This window comes from Panulirus ornatus, chromosome 69, assembly GCF_036320965.1.
Source record: "Panulirus ornatus isolate Po-2019 chromosome 69, ASM3632096v1, whole genome shotgun sequence".
Lineage (NCBI taxonomy): Eukaryota > Metazoa > Arthropoda > Malacostraca > Decapoda > Palinuridae > Panulirus > Panulirus ornatus.
Window position 1 is genome coordinate 9,999,381 of NC_092292.1, and position 20,960 is coordinate 10,020,340.

The following is a 20,960-nucleotide window of genomic DNA, read 5'->3' on the forward strand; positions in this document are numbered from 1 at the left end:
CAACCTATCACTTTATGTTTTGTTACATCTCTAATATCACCTCAGGAGCTTACAGCATTTCTGACGCAGACCTCTCAAAACCCAACACACAATGTCAAAAACACAGAAGGATGTTGGACTCCAGTAACTTTTGCAATATATCCCACACCACACCAGAGTCTCATTCTGTACACCACTGAGAGTGACAGAGATGGCATCACAGAATGAGTCTCTTATATTTTCTCTCTTTAGCACGTTGCTTTCTGTATCCAGACCTGCTGCTCGTCTCTGCCGGATCCTTCATTACAATTTCTGTCATTGAGCGTTTACATGCGCCTTTCAATTTTCTGTCGACTCGACTGGCATTAGTAATAGATACTTTGCAACCTCGACTAATTTTCGCTTTCTCTCGCTTACGCGTCCTCAGTCATAACGCTTATGCGTATAGCTGTAAGAGTCTTACTTAACACTATCACAAGTTTTGGGGTAAGAACTTGCGGTATGAAAAAACCCTTCCAGTGGTAGGAACTGAAGACAAACTTTTTTCGGAAACTGGGACCTTGAAAGACATCGAACCCTTCCACTGGTAGACTCAAGAACGTAATACTCCTCCGTTAGTGGTGGCGAAAGCCTTACGTCGCAAGAACCCTTGCCAGTGTTGGGACTTATGACCACGAACTTTACTAGTGGTGGGACCTAACGTAAAAAACACACAAGACTTCTCCAGTGGCGCGATCTTACAGCCTCAAACTCCTCCACTGGTGGGAACTAGCTGACGACACAGCAAACTCGTCCAGCGGTGGAAGCGTAAACGACACTGTATAGTTCATTGCGCCCAGTTCAGTGTAGGAATCTATTAAGATCACCACATAAGATCCTTGATAGCTGTAGGATCACTAGCCGCTGAAATGGATAAATGATACTGGAAGAGATAATGATATCGTGATAATGTACGTGAAGGTCTGAATGACTACCAAGAGGCAAATGGATATCGTGGCGCAAATGACGTAAAACACTCGACGAACGCGACCCCACGTCTGAATGGCTTTGTGGCAATTTACATCATCATCAACCCGAAATTTCCGTTTGTGTCGCTTCTTTCACTCGTCTCCGATATCTGCAGTATAGGTATATTTCGCTGTCTTTAAGCCCGTTGCTGTAGATCACCTTTAAGTGAACAAGCCGCTCATCTTTACGTAATCGCTAGCATTTATTTACACCTCACAAAAAGGGTCAGCACAGATGAATGCTAGTCGGTTACTGTTAAGGGGGCCTTCTTCTTCACTATCCTGTCTCGCCCAAGTGTATAGAATATGAATATAGAATCCCATCACTGTCCTTCGGCAGACCATCTTGTCATAGACCATCAGGTCTTCTGTTATCTTTCTTTCCCATGTGTTCCCTCTTAAGATCCATTCGGGCTACGGAGGAAAGCCATATGTAAGCCGTACCCCAGACACTTGCTGTCCTATAAGGAGTTATGTGGATCATGATAATAACACAGAGTCACTGCTGCTGATTCGTCAATCATACTATCTGGGCAAACTCTCTTTTTTTTTTAATCATTTTCACGTCTTTTCTGTGTCCTCTAAATTGCTTAATACTGTCCTCGCTCCTGTTTATCGCTAGTATATCTTGTCTCAGTTACTTTGGTAGTTGCTTTAGTGAAGGAAGACGCTGAAGGAACCAAAGGTTGGATAATCTGTGAGTAAATGATATGATCAGGAATTTTAAGTTGGTTCTCATGATGTCAAATTTTTGTCTCATCTTCATTCTTCGCAAGTTGACCCCCTCTACAACTTCAGATGAAGTTGCATGTCACGGAGATATATACATATTGGCTCTTTTTCTGATTAGGCTTCGGTGTTTTTAGGGTTGCCTGCTAGGCTTTGGAATTTCTAGGACTGCTAACTTTACTCTGGGCTTTCAAAAACTGCCATCTAGGCTTTGGGATTTCAAGGAGTATCAAATAAGCTTTGTGATTTCGAGGCTTGGCAATCCTTGTTGCGGGGAAAGAAAACGGCGGTAAAAGTTTCTATGATGATGGCTTTAGACGTTGGAGTGGAGGAGGCGGAGTGAGAGGAAAGGCTGGGTGACCTTCCTGAAGGTGATCCTTGGGTGAGTTAGGGTTTGGGTCTCGTCTGTCGTCTGTCTGTGGTGTTCACCTCTGTCAACAGAGTAATAAGCCTGGGTTATTTTCACTCTCTCATTACACGGTTCATTTCCAGTCAACAAACGCTTGCTGAGCTCTGATTGATTTCGACTTTTTTTTTTCCTTTCGCCCGAGATGGCCTTGATTGGGGAATATTATATGTTCGTGCCATGTCGGTCACTGTGTGAGAAAGTAGCATTTCAAACCACTGTCGGAAAGCAAAATCATTGAGAAACTTTGACTAAGACTTTGGTAAATTTGGTTTACCACATCTGTTTTTCTGTGCCCTTACTCGTCCTCTGTCTACCTTCTCTCCTCCGCTTAATTTCCTCGATGTCTATACATGTGGTCAATCGCTTCCCTGAACTCCTGTTCACAGTTTGCCCTAGAGTATCATCATGCATGTATTACCGAGGCTTTTGTCCTTATTTGAGCTAATGGCTTTGTCGTCGCCCGAAGAAATAGTTCTAAGTTTTATTAAGTTTTTGTGTGAATTTAGGTCGAGAGTAATTGTCAGTGTATAACGATAAACATATAATGCTTGCAATAAGACTGCTTTCTTCTCGTTCGAAATGAACAGGTTGGTATGTGGTACACTTCCAGTATCAGTAATTGGTAGCCAATGTTATAATTCAGTGCAGGAATGCAATAAAATCTGGCCTCCTGGCGGCGTCCTGCTTGTCAACGGCCAAGGTAAGAAGGCCAGATCTTACGGCCGGAAAAAGAATGCTCAGAGAACACCGACAATTTAGAGAGAAAACCCCATTAAAGAGACGCAATAAAAGCGGCCGAAGTGTTGTTAGGAATTGCGCTGGGAACATTTGGGATTTTTATCCGGGGAGTTTCTTTTCATGCTCCTGTGGGTTGAGGCCGTCACATAATGGAAGAGGTGGGGAGATAACAGTCCTCCTCTGACGTCAGAGCTCTCATTGAAGAATATTTACAGAGAAAAATTTGTTATTCTGGGATGATACGTATGATGTTCCACGCGACATCACACGTATACATACACAGACAGGTACATACATGTATATGAAGATTTGTTGAAGTTTTAGATAAAGGAGAAACAATATCGGTGAGAGGAGAATGGTGAAAGTAGGTGAGCTTGAAAAAGAGATTTGTGTGAAGAGGTAACGGAAGAGATTGAATGTAGAATGCAAAGGGTGAAGTAAATGAAGAAAGGGGAGTGGGTGACGAATGGGAGACATTTAGGGAAACTGGTGTCTGTGCGAGAGATGCATGTGGTATGCGGAGGGCGGTAGGTGGGCAGATTAGAAATGGTAGGGGTTGTGGGATGAAGAGTTAGATTTTCTAGTGAAAGAGAAAGAGAGGTGTTTGGGCGATACTTACAGGGAAGGTGTGCAAATGATTGGAAGATGTATAAGAGAAAGCGGCATGAGGTCAAGAGGAAGGTGCAAGGATTGAAAAAGAAGGCAAATGAGAGTTGGGGTGAACAGGTATCATTAAACCTTAGGGAGAATGATATGTTTTGGAAAGAGATTAATGATGTGTGAAAAAAAAAGAACAAATAGGAACATCAGTGAAGGGGACAAAAGAGGAAGTAGTACCAGGAAGTGATGAAGTGAGGGGATGGAGCGAGTATTTTGAGGGACTGTTGAGAGTGTCTGATGATAGACTGGAAGATTTAGGATATTAGGGTGGAGGTGGAATGCAAAGTGAAAGAGTTATGGAGAGTTGTTTGGTGAAGAAGGAAGAGGTGGTGAAAGCCTTACGAGGGATGCAATGAAGCGAGGTGGCTAGAGTAGATGGTATTATTGTTGACTCTATCAAAAAGAGGGTAACTGTGTTATTGATTGGCTAGTTAGGATTTTCCATGTATGCATGGATCATGGTGAGGTGCCTGAGGATTGGCGGAATGCATGTGTAGTGCCACTGCATCAAGGCAAAGGGGATAAAAGAGAGTGTTCAATCTACAGTGGTATGATATTGCTGAGTGTATCTGGTAAGTTGTAAGGGATTGAGATGGTGTAGGTATATACAGAGCATCAGATTAGGGGAACGGTCTGGTTTCAGAAGTGGTAGAGAATATGTTGATCAGGTATTTGCATTGAAGAATGTGTGTGAAAAATACTTTGAGAAATGGATGGATTTGCATATAGCATTTATGGATTTGGAGAGAACGTATGATAGGGATGGTAGAGATGCCTTGTGGAAGGTCTTTATCAAGGGAGTAAGGCATGTGGACCATTAGGAAGAAAAGAACGTGACTACTTCCACGGCAGGGGTGTGTGATGTTACCATGGTTATTTAATTTGTTTATGGATAAGGTGTTGCGATGGTAAAGGCCAGAGTCAAGGATAGAGGGGCGAGTATGCAGTCTGTTGGGGATGAGAGGCCTGGAAAGTGAATCACTTGTTTGCTGATGATACAGCACAGGTGGCATATCCGAGTAAGAAACTGCAGAAGTTGGGGTATGAATTGGAAGGTGTGTGAAAGGAGAAAGTTGAAAGTAAATGTGAATAAAAGCAAGATTGTTAGGTTTAGCAGAGTTGAGGAACAGGTTAGTTGGGGGTGTGAATTTGAGCAAAGAAAAACTGGGGGAAGTGAAGTATTTTAGATACCTGGAGTGGAAATAGCTGCGAATGGAACCATAGAAGATGAAGTAAATGATAGGGTGGGTGAGGGGGCGAAATTATGGGAGTACAGAAGAATGTGTGGAACAGAGATTTTTATTTAGGAGGGTAAGAATGGGTATGTATGAAGGTATGGTAGTCCCAACAGTATTGTATGGATGGAGTTCATAGTCAAGATTTGGTGTGAGCTGGTGTAATCGAGTTAGTAACGAAAGGGTAAGAGAGATGTGTGGTAATGAAATGAGTATGGTTGAGAGACCTGGGGAGAACGTGCTGATATAGTTCGGACAAATGGAAGGAATGAGTGAGGAAAGGTTAACAAACAGGATATACGCGTCAGAAATAGAGGGAACAAGGAGAACCAGGAGACTTAATTGGAGATATAAGGATGGAGTGTAGATGATCCTGAGCGATTGGGGCCTGAACAAGCAAGAGGGTGGAAGCGTTCTTAGGATAGAGTGAATTGGAACCATGTGGTATACAGGAGCCAACGTGATGTTAATGGACTGAACCAGTGTATATAAACTGTCCAGGGTAAGCCATGGGTAGGTGTGTGGGGCCTGGTTGTGAATAGGGAGCAGTGATTTCGGTGCATTACGCATGGCAGCTTGAGAATGGTGTGAGCGGATGCAGCCTTTCTTCACCTGTTCCTGACCCTACCATGCAAAGGCAGGAAGCAGCGATATATACATGTGTGTGTGTGTGTGTGTGTGTGTGTGTGTGTGCGCGCGCTGGCAGAATTTTTATCTCAATGCACTGTTTGTCAAAGACCAGTGCATATGTACCCTCACTAGGGTAGTATTTTTTTTTTCCATTCATTCTCACCATGCGTTTTGCTTCATCAGATATGGTGTGATTGAATGTCCTATATTCATTTTCATCCTAATCTTGAGATACAAGAGACGTTTAGGGCACACGTATTATGCCCATCATCGGTCAGATTGAATACAAACGATAAATCATCACAGATATATAAATCATCAGGGTACAAGACGAGCTGAAACAGTAAGATTATTTTGTACCTCCCTAAATGAACCAATTACCCCACACCCTCTCTACCTCCATCGGACTTTTACCCAACGAGTTTGACTCCTACCGACCACACCACCACACATGAACCCCAAGGGAACACGGTCCATATATATGTAGGAGATAGGGGAGAAAGAATACTTCCCATGTATTCCCTGCGTGTCGTAAAACGCGACTAAAAGGGAAGGGAGTGGCGGGGCTGGAAATCCTCCCCTCCCGTTTTAAATTTTCCAAAGAAGGAACAGAGAAGGGGGCCAAGTCAGGATATTCCCTCTAAGGCTCAGTCCTCTGTTCTCAATGCTACCTCGCTAACGCGGGAAATGGCGAATATGTATGAATATATATATATATATATATATATATATATATATATATATATATATATATATATATATATATATATATATATCACTAGGCTCAACATATGTCCACTTCTGACACACTGCGATTCTTTTGACTCAGCTGGTGATTACATATCATAGCCAAGTATTGGAAAACCGAAGTGAGAATCATATTCCAGACACAGAGAATGTAACGTCTTTACTCACGTTAAACAGCGATGATTATCCTAGAATTACCCACTGTATCCTGGAGAGCAGACACCTCCCAGTGGATTTGGACAGTGAGTGGTTTGGAGTGACGGATGACATCCTCCATACATCTCCAAAAACGATTCTGGTGCAAACTCAAAAAAGAGAAAGATTATCCTTCCTCGCATAATCCGTCCGACGCTGTGAGTCGATGGTTCATAAAGAAAAAGAGATGGTCTTAATATGAGTCACTCGGTGGTCCAGGAGGAAACTAGATTTCAGAGCACTCTTTTCCTTCCCTCCTTTAGCCAGTCCTGCAGCGAGCTTTGCGGCTGCCAGTGTTGGCGTGGCGGCTGAGGATCATATGTGTGTGATATAGAATAAGACTTGACCGCAGGTTATTCGATGCTACTTACGTCAACGTCGGACTAAGATGCTATGGGGTATCGAGAGCCATGATTCTAGTCTCTGTGTATACTTTCCACTGGCAACTCTCCTCACGGAAGAAGCTGCCACCTTTAAAGCAATAAGGTGCTCTCAAGAGGTCCTAAAGAGCAACACATCTCAATAGAAAATAATCCCCCGAGCATGACGCTAATAGTCGGACCAGGAGGAGATTATAACGTGACGTAGAAGATCAACTGCAGAAGGATCAGAAAGACGGAGAGCTCCACTGGAGGGCGAATGCCTCCTCCTCTCCAGAACAGATGGTTTCTTGATGCGTGAAGCTGGGGATTTACGAGGGACGATATCACAGTGTGTGGGTATAGCTTATGCTGATATAGGATGTGCGGGATGACTGCTGGGTTTAGCTCATGCTGATACAGGACCTGCAAGAGTATCCTTGGATTTATCTCATACTGATACAGGATCTGCAAGAGTATCCTTGGGTTTATCTCATACTGATACAGGACCTGCAAGATGACCTGCAAGAGTACCCTTGGGTTTATCTCATACTGATACAGGACCTACAAGATGACCTGCGAGAGTACCCTTGGGTTTATCTCATACTGATACAGGACCTGCGAGACGACCTCTAGGTTTAACTAACACTACTACAGGATCTGCGAGATGACCCCGTAGTGTGTGTGTTTGTCGCCTGTCGACTGATAGAAGGTTATTAAGACAGGGTTGTCGTGTGCACGTCATCCACAACGCCAGCCACATGTACCCAAAACCCCTGTCACGCTTCTTACTGGCAAGGGACTGAGAGTAGCGCTCGGTCATGTTGCCCGTGGTGGGTCCTATTTACTGAACGCGCCGGTCGGGTAATTAAATGACTTTTTCGCAAGGAACGAGCCTAGGGCTCAGAGATTCTGGCGTCCAGACGTCCTTGCTCTCCAGTAAATGCTACCCAGCAGCTGACACAGGCAGGGTGTAAACTGGTTGATAGGTTTACCTTTCCTGAAAAGAATATATATATATATATATATATATATATATATATATATATATATATATATATATATATATATATATATTGTTTATTTGTTGTTCCCCAGGACTTCTTCCTCAAAAGAATCCCTCAGCCCAAGGCTGCGCTACCTCCAGTATCAGGAAAATGCAGACTCCTTTGAAATGAGAAGTTCTTTTATGAGACTATATACTCCCAGTGATGCAGCCTCATCAAAAGTAATTTTTCACGTTGTAAGCTCGAGCAAGTAGAGTCCGGTAACACGTGTAGTGTTCACATGTGAATCAATTTAACTAATTTTACCATTTCGCGCCCTAGAGTCGAACCCTGACCACCAAAAACGATATGCAAACAGTGCATCACTGGACCATGGATGGGACATAAACCTATCCCTCTTACGCTGCTGTACTATAGCTCCAAGATCCTAACCCACACACTGTAGGCCACTAGGGTGAAACAGGCCGCCCACACTCTGGTCCCAAGGAAGCCGAATATCGCCTCACAGACATCTCCTTAATGACGTCTGTATATCAGAACAAATGTAATGTTCACATGGAATTCAATCTAAGCAATTTGCTATTGCTCATCTGAAAGTCGAACTTGGGCCACCGAGAACATCCCTAGGACGTGGCAGATCGACTCACCGGCACCTCTTTCGTGTCAGTATATCAGAATATGTTGTTGTGAGGTAGGTTATTGTCCCACTAGTGGCCTAGTAATTTTCAGTTGTGATGCCATTGCCCGAAAGCATCTCAGAGGTGTTAGATACTCATATGTAATCGTATTATGTATTGCCATTGTATTACATTGACCCAGTTATACCAGTTAGTAAAGACTACCCGAGTTATGATAATTAGTAAAGTAATTATCTTTATACCGTATTGCCCTTGATCTAAAGTAACCCAGTTTTACTGAAAAGTACTTTTTGTTTGTACTGTGTATTACAGTGATGTTAGGACATGCATTATCCAACTCCTTCCTTATCCATTTGACATCTCGTTCTTGGTGAGGGATGGTGAAATGGTACAGCCCACATAGGGGAGTACCTGGGCAGTTCTTACAAAAGTGCGTAAATTCTTTCTTTTTCCCTATGAACCTTTCCTTTTGTTCTTCCTTACTCTGTCCTGGCATTATAAAACAAACAGAACTTAAGGATTTTTATTCTTAAACATTGTTCACGGAGGCATTTATCTCTCAGCCAAAGGTCTTGACACTGTGCTAACATTGTAGAACAAACAGAACAATTAGGATTGTGTTTATATTTTCCTTCCTATCCTCACGCTGCCCACAGAAGCACTTGTCTGTCAGCTTTGTAACCAAAGGTATGGGAGCTGGAGTGTTTTTGCACAGCCTTTCCTCACATAACCTTCCTTCCCAGAGGCCTTGAGTAACCGATTTCCCAAAAGACTTTTTCTTTTTCTCTAAATTGTGACACTAATATAATGTTAATGATATGTATGGGTATGATACTCCATGCTAACTCACATAGTCCTTTTTAACTCACTGGACCTCCTTGCTGAATGCGTATGAGTCCACCAAGAGGTTGCGTGTCCTTGATCCACCTCATGAAAATGGGAACGGGGATAATGCCGGTATATAGATAGATAGATAGATAGATAAATAGACAGACAGATGGATAGATAGATAAATACAAACAATCTTAGGTTCTAGCTGTTTGTGGAAATGAATTCTCGGTCACAATTCGACTTCATTACTTTGAGCCCAAAATGGGAGGCTGGAACGACCCTTCTGAATACGTTGGTAGAACAGAGTTTTAACGTTTCTGGAAATAACTCCTGGTAATGCATTCAGAACTCACTACTCTAGCGTCAAAGAGGGACGACTTACGAAGCATATGAAGGACATATCTAGCAGTGAGGTTCAACATCTACACTCTTTACGAAAAGAAGGAACATCCTGTTCATTAAGGATACCGCCGTGCGTGCAACCTAAACTTGGCATAGTAGTGAATGCTGTACCTACCCTGCCGAGGAGCAGCGCCAGGCAAACTGGGGGTACTTCAAGGGAGGCGCCGTGGTGGTGGTCCGAGCCGAAGACGTAAATCTCAGTGCCCTCAATATCTGGCTGGAGTGTTACCTGATAAATGATAGCGTCAAGCAGCGGTAAATTCTCTTACTTCGATAGTTCTTTTATCCTCCGGTGATTGACGAACTTCGCTCTCCGATTCTACTCATAGAAGAGTGGAAGCTACTATACTAGAACGCGATTTCAGGTTTGATAGGGATTATGTCTGGACCTTAATATATCTATGCGCCAAAATAAGTACCTTGTTCTAGGTACCGGATTGTGTTGGTATCTTCCACATGTAATACGCAACGCTTTTGATTGAGGCTTTTTTTTTTAAGTTCATCAGGTACTCATTCCTTATTGAGGACTTTATATACTTTATTTTTTCTGAAGAAGTTGCAGAGGGTGGCTTGTAATAAAGACGTTTCCCATAAGCCTTTTGTTTTGGGAAGATAGGTGAGAAATGTTAATATTATCTTACGTCAAGGAGTCATAGACTTTGTAATTATTGGTTTCCTGAAGATGATTCCTTTTCTCAGACTCGCATCGGGTGTTGAGAGCATATTTCCAGGTTAGAAAGGTGACCTGCAGCCGACGTATAACTCGCCCACCTGTGTTACATGCTCCGTTCTCCCAATGGAATCGTACATGACAATTCTGTTCAACGTGGTATCTTCACATCATGGGGGCTGGCCTGTATGTTGGCCAGGGTACACAACATACGTTCCTCTGAGAGTAAACAGAAAGGGAGACATGTGGTTAGAATGATGAAAGGAAAGAAAGACTGGGAGGAAGAGGGACGACATTGCGATTATATTACATTTTGAGGATTTTGGACCTTTTAAGACGTTTTGTGCACATGAGCACTGCCCATCTTCTGTCAAATTGATTATGAATGATACAACACAATATAAAGGACGAATCAGCAGTGAATCTCATCCTGAAGTGTTACAAATGAGAGCGGGGACGTTGGAAATATTTGATCTGTGGACCGTGTTCCCTTGGAGTTCATGCGTGTTTGTGTGTTCAGTAGGGGTCAAATTGGTTGGGTCAACGGTTAGGTGGTTTGCCTGAGGTCTTCGCCATCTGATGAAGCGAAATGTGTGGTGAGGAAAATTGAAAAAATCCCAGAAAGCTAGGGAGCGTTAGATATTCATTGGCCTAAAAAAAAAAAAAAAAAAAAAAAAAAAAAAATATATATATATATATATATATATATATATATATATATATATATATATATATGTATATGTATATATTTATCCCTGGGGATAGGGGAGAAAGAATACTTCCCACGTATTCCCTGCGTATCGTAGAAGGCGACTAAAAGGGGAGGGAGCGGGGGGCTGGAAATCCTCCCCTCTCTTTTTTTTTTTTTAATTTTCCAGAAGAGGGAACAGAGAAGGGGGCCAGGTGAGGATATTCCCACAAAGGCCCAGTCCTCTGTTAACGCTACCTCGCTAACGTGGGAAATGGCGAATAGTTTAAAAGAAAGTTTTTATCGAGGATGTAAGGCATGTGTACGTGTAGGAAGAGAGGAAAGTGATTGGTTCTCAGTGAATGTAGGTTTGCGGCAGGGGTGTGTGATGTCTCCATGGTTGTTTAATTTGTTTATGGATGGGGTTGTTAGGGAGGTGAATGCAAGAGTCCTGGAAAGAGGGGCAAGTATGAAGTCTGTTGGGGATGAGAGAGCCTGGGAAGTGAGTCAGTTGTTGTTCGCTGATGATACAGCGCTGGTGGCTGATTCATGTGAGAAACTGCAGAAGCTGGTGACTGAGTTTGGTAAAGTGTGTGGAAGAAGAAAGTTAAGAGTAAATGTGAATAAGAGCAAGGTTATTAGGTACAGTAGGGTTGAGGGTCAAGTCAATTGGGAGGTAAGTTTGAATGGAGAAAAACTGGAGGAAGTGAAGTGTTTTAGATATCTGGGAGTGGATCTGTCAGCGGATGGAACCATGGAAGCGGAAGTGGATCATAGGGTGGGGGAGGGGGCGAAAATTTTGGGAGCCTTGAAAAATGTGTGGAAGTCGAGAACATTATCTCGGAAAGCAAAAATGGGTATGTTTGAAGGAATAGTGGTTCCAACAATGTTGTATGGTTGCGAGGCGTGGGCTATGGATAGAGTTGTGCGCAGGAGGATGGATGTGCTGGAAATGAGATGTTTGAGGACAATGTGTGGTGTGAGGTGGTTTGATCGAGTAAGTAACGTAAGGGTAAGAGAGATGTGTGGAAATAAAAAGAGCGTGGTTGAGAGAGCAGAAGAGGGTGTTTTGAAATGGTTTGGGCACATGGAGAGAATGAGTGAGGAAAGATTGACCAAGAGGATATATGTGTCGGAGGTGGAGGGAACGAGGAGAAGAGGGAGACCAAATTGGAGGTGGAAAGATGGAGTGAAAAAGATTTTGTGTGATCGGGGCCTGAACATGCAGGAGGGTGTAAGGAGGGCAAGGAATAGAGTGAATTGGAGCGATGTGGTATACAGGGGTGGACGTGCTGTCAGTGGAGTGAATCAAGGCATGTGAGGCGTCTGGGGTGGACCATGGAAAGCTGTGTAGGTATGTATACACGTGTGTGGACATGTGTATGTACATGTGTATGGGGGGGGGGGGTTGGGCCATTTCTTTCGTCTGTTTCCTTGCGCTACCTCGCAGACGCGGGAGACAGCGACAAAGTATAAAAAAAAAAAAAAAAAAAAATATATATATATATATATATATATATATATATATATATATATATATTTATTTTTTATTTGTTTTGCTTTGTCGCTGTCTCCCGCGTTTGCGAGGTAGTGCAAGGAAACAGACGAAAGAAATGGCACAACCCACCCCCATACACAATGTACACACACACGCCCACACACGCAAATATACATACCTATACATCTCAATGTACACATATATATACACACACAGACACATACATATATACCCATGCAATCAATTCACACTGCCTGCCCCTATTCATTCCCATCGCCACCTCGCCACACATGGAATACCATCCCCCTCCCCCCTCATATGTGCGAGGTAGCGCTAGGAAAAGACAACAAAGGCCCCATTCGTTCATACTCAGTCTCTAGCTGTCATGCAATAATGCCCGAAACCACAGCTCCCTTTCCACATCCAGGCCCCACACAACTTTCCATGGTTTACCCCAGACGCTTCACATGCCCTGATTCAATCCACTGACAGCACGTCAACCCCGGTATACCACATCGATCCAATTCACTCTATTCCTTGCCTGCCTTTCACCCTCCTGCATGTTCAGGCCCCGATCACTCAAAATCTTTTTCACTCCATCTTTCCACCTCCAATTTGGTCTCCCACTTCTCCTCGTTCCCTCCACCTCCGACACATATATCCTCTTGGTCAATCTTTCCTCACTCATTCTCTCCATGTGCCCAAACCATTTCAAAACACCCTCTTCTGCTCTCTCAACCACGCTCTTTTTATTTCCACACATCTCTCTTACCCTTACATTACTTACTCGATCAAACCACATCACACCACACATTGTCCTCAAACATCTCATTTCCAGCACATCCCCCCTCCTGCGCACATTCTATCCATAGCCCACGCCACGCAACCATACAACATTGTTGGAACCACTATTCCTTCAAGCATACCCATTTTTGCTTTCTGAGATAATGTCCTCGACTTCCACACATTCTTCAAGGCTCCCAGAATTTTCGCCCCCTCCCCCACCCTATGATTCACTTCCGCTTCCATGGTTCCATCCGCTGCCAGATCCACTCCCAGATATCTAAAACACTTTACTTCCTCCAGTTTTTCTCCATTCAAACTTACCTCCCAATTCACTTGACCCTCAACCCTACTGTACCTAATAACCTTGCTCTTATTCACATTTACTCTTAACTTTCTTCTTTCACACACTTTACCAGACTCAGTCACCAGCTTCTGCAGTTTCTCACATGAATCAGCCACCAGCTCTGTATCATCAGCGAAAAACAACTGACTCACTTCCCAAGCTCTCTCATCCCCAACAGACTTCATACTTGCCCCTCTTTCCAAAACTCTTGCATTCACCTCCCTAACAATCCCATCCATAAACAAATTAATCAACCATGGAGACATATATATATATATATATATATATATATATATATATATATATGTATACTCATCCTCTCCTATAGCAGAAAATACTTTGATGTAATGCCATTCGAAGGCGAAGCAGCTTTGGTGTGGTTGCCGTGTATTGGTGATGTGTTTACGAAGGGAGACAAGCAGAGACACACGTCCACTCTCGACTGAGATCAAACCTAGAGGAGAGAGAGAGAGAGAGAGAGAGAGAGAGAGAGAGAGAGAGAGAGAGAGAAAGAGAGAGAGAGAGAGACGGCAGCCCCTTGAGGATAATGTTGTGAGGATGGATAATGGGTGGGAAAGGCACCATTTGGCTGGCAGTGTCAGTGTGATCGAAGTAAGGATCATCAGTGGGAGGAGGGAGAGAGGATATTCGTCTCACGCTTAGTGCGCCCACGGCCAACGGGAACCAACAGCCGTGAGCAACAGGCAGGAAACGGTGCTATACGATTTCTTTTCTTTGTTAATGAGCCAAGAAAATCATAAAGTTACGACCAATGTAAATTTTCTTTCCGAGGATTCTTTCCTTCTCACTAATTTGTAGCTTTATCTGAAAACTGTTGTCTTTTTTAAGTAGCTTATCTCATTTTTATTTCCGAGAAGAATGATTATAATCTAACCATCGTTTTCCAGTGTAATAGACAGATAAAAAAGATAAGGTTATGTGATCAGTTTGATACGCTACACTCACCTGGTTGCCGTCATAGGCTGTGTAGCTTAGATCCTAGACGTTGTTAACCATCTTCGCAAATGGTTTATGGATACTCACAGTTTTATCTCCTGTGGAAATTAATTTCCCCTCGGTTTCCTCGCTCTTAGCCGCCCCCCCAGAAGATAGAGAAGTGATGAGAGACACAGTGTTGTTTCTCGTCTAAGTATGGGCGAGACTGGAAGAGCAAAACTGATCTGAACCCGATTTCCAGGAGCGACCCCGAGACGCAGGAAGACACACACATGCATCAAGACCCGTACCAACTCTCTGCTGGGTAGCCTCTGATTGACGTTCCGCCGAGATCGAGTTGTCGGCTGACCTGCTGCGTCTTGTTACGAAACTGCTTTAACTAGTCGGGGGTTGGGGGGGTTGTGCGTGACATCTAGGGAACTTCTCGAGGAAGAAGGTTAGGAGCTGGTGAACTGGAAGAGAGAGAGAGAAAATAATAGATTGATATGTAGATAAAGAATGAGAAAAAAAGAGAAGAGAAAGAAAGGTGGAGAGAGAGAGAGAGAGAGAGAGAGAGAGAGAGAGAGAGAGAGAGAGAGAGAGAGAGAGAGTTCTTTAAAGTCCTCTTTATAACACGTATGGCTTTAGAAAAGGAAAAAGAAAATCTCAGAGTGCCTCACTTCATCACAACTTCTCCAACTCTAGGAACAAAAAATCAAGATACGAATAATCTCACAAACACGCCGACCGACCGCGATCATATTCACAGAACGAGACTAGTCTACTAAAGTCCTTCTTGTGGAAGAGCGCGCAAACCTTAGCCTCGTCCACAAGAGCACCTCCTTTATGGCGGGCTAACACCCCCTCGAGAAATACAAGATAGAGTACTCAAGACAGAAATGCGACTCTCATGTCAAGGCAGCACATGTCCTTAATGGCCTCCAGTAATGGGAATAAGTGGTATGGCCGAGAAAGGAAGAGAAAAGAGGCTTATATCTAGAGAGTCTTGGACAATAAGGTGTGTTGTGCTTAGCGGCGCTTTCGCTGGCTTATCTTACCGTATCCTTTATGAGGAAGACGTCACGCCATTGGCGACACCTTCGTCATGCTCCATCTCAGCATCTGGATTCGACGTTTTCATAAAGTATTAAACGGACGATATGAAACATTATGGAGTTTGTCTAGTATGGTAATGTCAGAGGATGAGCAAAGGACAGACTCACCGAGACTTATTTCACAAGTAAGTTGTTGAGTCATAGAAATACGTACTGGAAGTCATCGACTGTTGAAGGCGTCCCCTGTTACGAATCCTTCTTCGTTTTTCGGCGGCAGGATGGCTTCCCGTAAGGACTTTATTTTTTTTTTTTTTTACAGTGACTGGCGTGACATGGGCGAAAGACGCCTCAGTCTAGGGCATCTCGGCTGAAACGAAGGGATATAGGATTATCTACGAACTCTTGTCAGCTACGTGGAAGGGTGACCATATAATGTCCGGTTAGATAGGTGCTTCAAGTTAAATGTTGATTTCCGTTATTTTCCTTCGTTCACTCAGGCCTGTCTTTCCAATAACCAGGACAGTGTTTCTGGGTCACAGTTCATTCAGGTGATTATCCTCCCCAAAGAGGTTGGTCAGTGAATTCGCTTATCTTGTAGAATATTTGCAAGACAGTGATGGCCTTGTGACATTTTGCCACATATCAACCCTGAGACCGTCGTAGTCCGTGCTGGTCTTGAGACAGTTAGCTGCATATCATCCCTAAGACCGGCATAGTTCTGTCAGTCATCAGCTCCTCTCTATAGGCAAGTTCGGAAACCGTGGTGAACTGAACTTATATTGGAGAGAGAATCAAATGGCCCCCCTTAGAGGTTCGATTTCGAAAGAGTAACGCCTTTGAGTTCCACTACTTGGCTGTGAGGCAATGTAGGGTTGTCTTTGACTTTGAATGCATTCTGTGTGTTGTGACTGATAGTGGTGTATGAGTACAAACGTGTCAAACTTACAAAGCACCATATGGTAAGACATGGTATTACATCAAGACTATCTTCTGTAAAGCTTCTTTGATTTGAAATGTTCTCCATCTTTCCTCTGCTTTTTTCCCCCACTCGTTTCTGAACCTTGATATTGTCTTCAGCATATGTGTCTGCTCGCTTCATCCTGGAACTGCCAAATGCTGGCTTCCACCTATATTGCTGTCCATCGACCTCACCTCTCACAAAGTCCACATCTGCGTCCTGTTAATTGCCTCGTCAGTGAGTGCCCTGTTCTCATACACCTCGTATTGTGCTGGTGATGCATCCCTCACCCTGCAGGCATGGTGCAGGGAATGACGTATTTCCACTTGTAAGAAATAAGTCGTTCCCTGCACTACGACTGCAGGATAGACAACGCAACACCCTAGCACAATGCAAGGTGGATGAGTACGCGCTCTCTGACGAAGACAATAGAATAACGAGGAGACGGACTTTTCGAGAACCACGGCCAAATGGACAGCAATATGACCAGAACCTAGAGCAGTAAACCAAGGATGAGGACAACGTACGCCCTTGCTACAGCTGGTGGTGGGTTCTCCAGCAGGCGGTGTCTCAATTTGCAATTTTGGTACAGTCTGGTTAACATTGATTGACGTTTGTTGTTATGGCCTTCCGAGAGTAGAAGGACATTTCTCTTACGCTGTCTTTCTATTTCCTAGAAACGGAGAACACTGGCGTTTCTTAAGGGCGTATACGCTGAAGGTTCCTACCAACGCACAAATTTTACTGTAAGCATGTATCGTGAGTTATCTTGAGGCATCATCTCTCGCCATTCGTAACTTGTGCTCTGCTGTGATATTGGCATATCTAGGTGGACGCATTTCAAAGAAATAGTAATCAGAGAGCCCCATATTTGGGATGATGATGCTGACGAAAAGAATTATCCTTCTTTTTAGTCATTTAGTGGACTCAGAACCAACGAAACAGCATGGAAGGAGCCGTAGGAAATCTGTAGGTCCCCGTCTCCTTAATGGCTGTGGGAAAATGCTTTTGTATTGGTCCATAGAGAGTTACTGACTTCAGAATCGTGTCTCATTCAGAGATATCTATTGGGATAAGCTATTGGATCCTCCCTCGCTCGTACCTACAGCTCTTTCAATATATGTGCGAAGATGGCTGGACCGCAAGACCACACACTGCTAGACGTACAAGCAATCGAGTTCCCTTGCTGGTGTCGGGCAGGTTCACGGGCATCTTCCTTACTCTGATCGAGGTAAAGGTAAGATATGAACGTAACGTTAATGAAAAAATATCGTCACGTTTGGGGCAGGATGACACTAAACGTAGTGGAATGAGCTGAGGTTGCTGGAACATACAGATTCGAGATTAATTAACTCTGGCGCTGACCCAGGTTTTCTGCCCACTTTGTGAAAAGCTGGTGCAAACTGAGACTCAAAGCGGACTGTTTTTTTTAATTAGGTGTAACAATAGTGTCAGCTCAGTGGCAGACAGCCAAGCAGAGGAGGTAATTGGCTGCTGTTCGTTCACTGTGTCGACAAGACCACCTGTTCACGCACATAGCATCAGAGATATGCTGGATACAGCCTTTCAAATCATATGGTAATCGTTTTTTCTTTCATTTTGCCCCTGGAATTGTTAAGAATGGCATAACTAAACTTTCGTGCAGAAACGAGAGATTGTCATTGGGCGACATATTTGAGAAAAATAGTATGTATGATATACTAAATTAGACCGCAACAAAAAGATTGAATATATATATATATATATATATATATATATATATATATATATATATATATATATATATATATATATATGTATATATATATATATATATATATATATATATATATATATATATTCATATATATATTATTTGTTGAAGACCAATACATATTAACATTAAAAGGACTTGTGTTGTTTTTCTTTTGCAATTTTTCTCACCACACATGTTGCTTCGCCAGGTTAAGTGTGAATCAGATATCTCATTTTGATATTTCCTTTATGCTTTAGATACAGGAGACTGTTCGGGCAATGCCCATCTTCAAGTCCTAATTTTCAGGTATAACACAAAATAAAGAGAACAGAGACAGGAATGGCAAACATCTTGCAGTGATATAAATGGGGCCGATAACGAAGGTAATATCTTAGTCTGGGACAACGTTCCCATGAAGTTCGTGCTTAGTACAGTAGTCAGAAGACGATCAAACTTAGTAGGTTATATGGTGGTGGGGATTACCTCAGGTCTCTGCACCTTGGGTGGGGGTGGAGTCGTGTCGAAGTAAAGATTGTGGTCATCTGTGGTACAATTAAACAAAAGTTGTAGTGTCTTAGCTTTTAATTTATTTTAGTGGTCCATGAAGGGATTCTATTCTATTCTGTACGTGGTTACTATGATATGCGGTTTAATAAGGTCATGGCATTGTTCCAGTATTACTAGCGAGTGAGATTTATATAATGTTGCTCTTGCATATGCATTTTGGGGGCCTCCGTTTTGAAGGTGGACTATTAAGCTTCGGCTGAGTGACGTAGTGGTCATATCGATGTAACTTCAGTTACATTAGAAATTAGAACTTTTAAGTGAGCAAGAATACTAGTAAACTACATGGGTCACGCTGTAGTGGGTTGCTCTGCCTGAGGCTATTTTTTTCTCATGATGTAATCACTGGTTTTCATGTTCTTGTGGCAACTGATGCTGAGACGATCTTCATGGATCTTGCGGGCAACATTCACGTCTGTGATCTCCTTCAGGATACGTTTGACCGTCCGGTAGGCAAGAGGCATCGGGTCTTTGTAGGAAACTCAAGTGGACAGTTCCAGTTTGTTAGACCGAGTGGAGTCCCCTTGATTACTCCCTAGACCTAATAGTATAGCTTACCATTTGGTGTTGTGGAATGGGGCATTTGTGGTACAAGCGCACAGGAGGCCTCATATGGCTCTGAGAATCTTGAGTGCTAGTTCTGATGGGTGATTATACATAATGCTGGGTATTATCATTATTGCTGGCTCCACTGGAACATTAGTAAATAACCACTCCACATCTAGTGATGCCAAGAGCCCAACATGTTGAGTGCTTACGAAGCTGTGTTATGGAGAAGATAAAAACGGCACATAAGCCATCCAGCTTTTAATAGATAGAAGAGGACAGGAGATGAGTCCTTCGATGTAAGAAAAATACTGAAAAGAAAGTTTCTACGAATGCAGAATAAAATCCTTAAAACTTTTTCATAAATTTACCAGAAGTGAAATGTCAGTCATAGAGGAGCTGGCAAGGCTAGGGAGCTAGGGAGGAAAGTATCTTAAGTGTAATATATATAAATATGTGAGATACTAAATGATAAGCTAAGAGTGTTTTCACAATGGAAGTTATAATGACCCCAACATAAGAGAGATGGAATGGGGAAGGGGTCTTACAAAACACTGAAATTAAGAGGAAATATAAACAGTTTTTACAAAGCTTTGACCCATATAAGGCTTATGGCCCTCGTGAAATCTCTCCAGATTGACTACGGAATGTGATGCTATACTCGAGTAGCCGCTGCAAATGGTGTTCAGTATGTCGCTGGAGTTAGCGGTGCCATGGATATGGAAAAGCTCAAACGTAACGCTTGTCTTCAAGAATGGCGGTGGGGAAATAGCACTGAACTACAGACCAGTCTCCTCAGCAAGTGTGGTCTGTAAAGCACTGGGAAAGATAATCAGAAAGCAAGTGAATGATCACCTGCAAGGCGGACACCCCCTGAGTGAGAGGCAAAATAGATTCAGGAAAAGGAGGTCGAGTGTAACAAACCCTTTTCACTTTTGTTATAGAGTTAACTTATAACTTATTTTAATCTGTGTTTCTTGAGTGTCAGAAAGAATATGACGCTATACCAGCTATAAGAAGCTGGATCTCCCAAGAGGATTAAGGTTAAGAGGTACTTCACTGGATAAAAGATTACTTCAGTGGAAGGGAACAAAGAACACAAGTCAGATGAACATTACTGAAGTGTGTGGGGTTCGCGAATGGAATACTGAGCTGCTCATCCCTCGGAGCCGCTGATCTTCTTGATCTGTATAAGTGGCCTGCCAGTAGAACTGGATTCATTCTTGAAAATGTTTGCGGACGATCATAGGGTCATTAGAAAAGTAAAAAAAGTCAATGATTGCATCAGCTTCCATGGAAGACCAAAAATTTAACCTTGGTGAAGGTAATGGAGACAAGTCGTAAGAAAAGGGGGCCGCATCACTTGTTTTAGCTAACATGAAGTAACTACAGGAGTCTGTGTGTGTGAGACCGACCTGGGAGTCGAAAATGTGTCATTGTAGTCACCAAGGCTCGACATCAGAAGAGTCAGACTATCTGCTGGCAAATGGACAAGCCCCTCTACTCCATCATCACTGTTTCAATCAAGCAATTAAAAGTTATTCACAATATGCATCAGACCAAAGCTCGAATAATCCCGACTATTTTCAATGCACTGGTAAGACTACATCTTGAA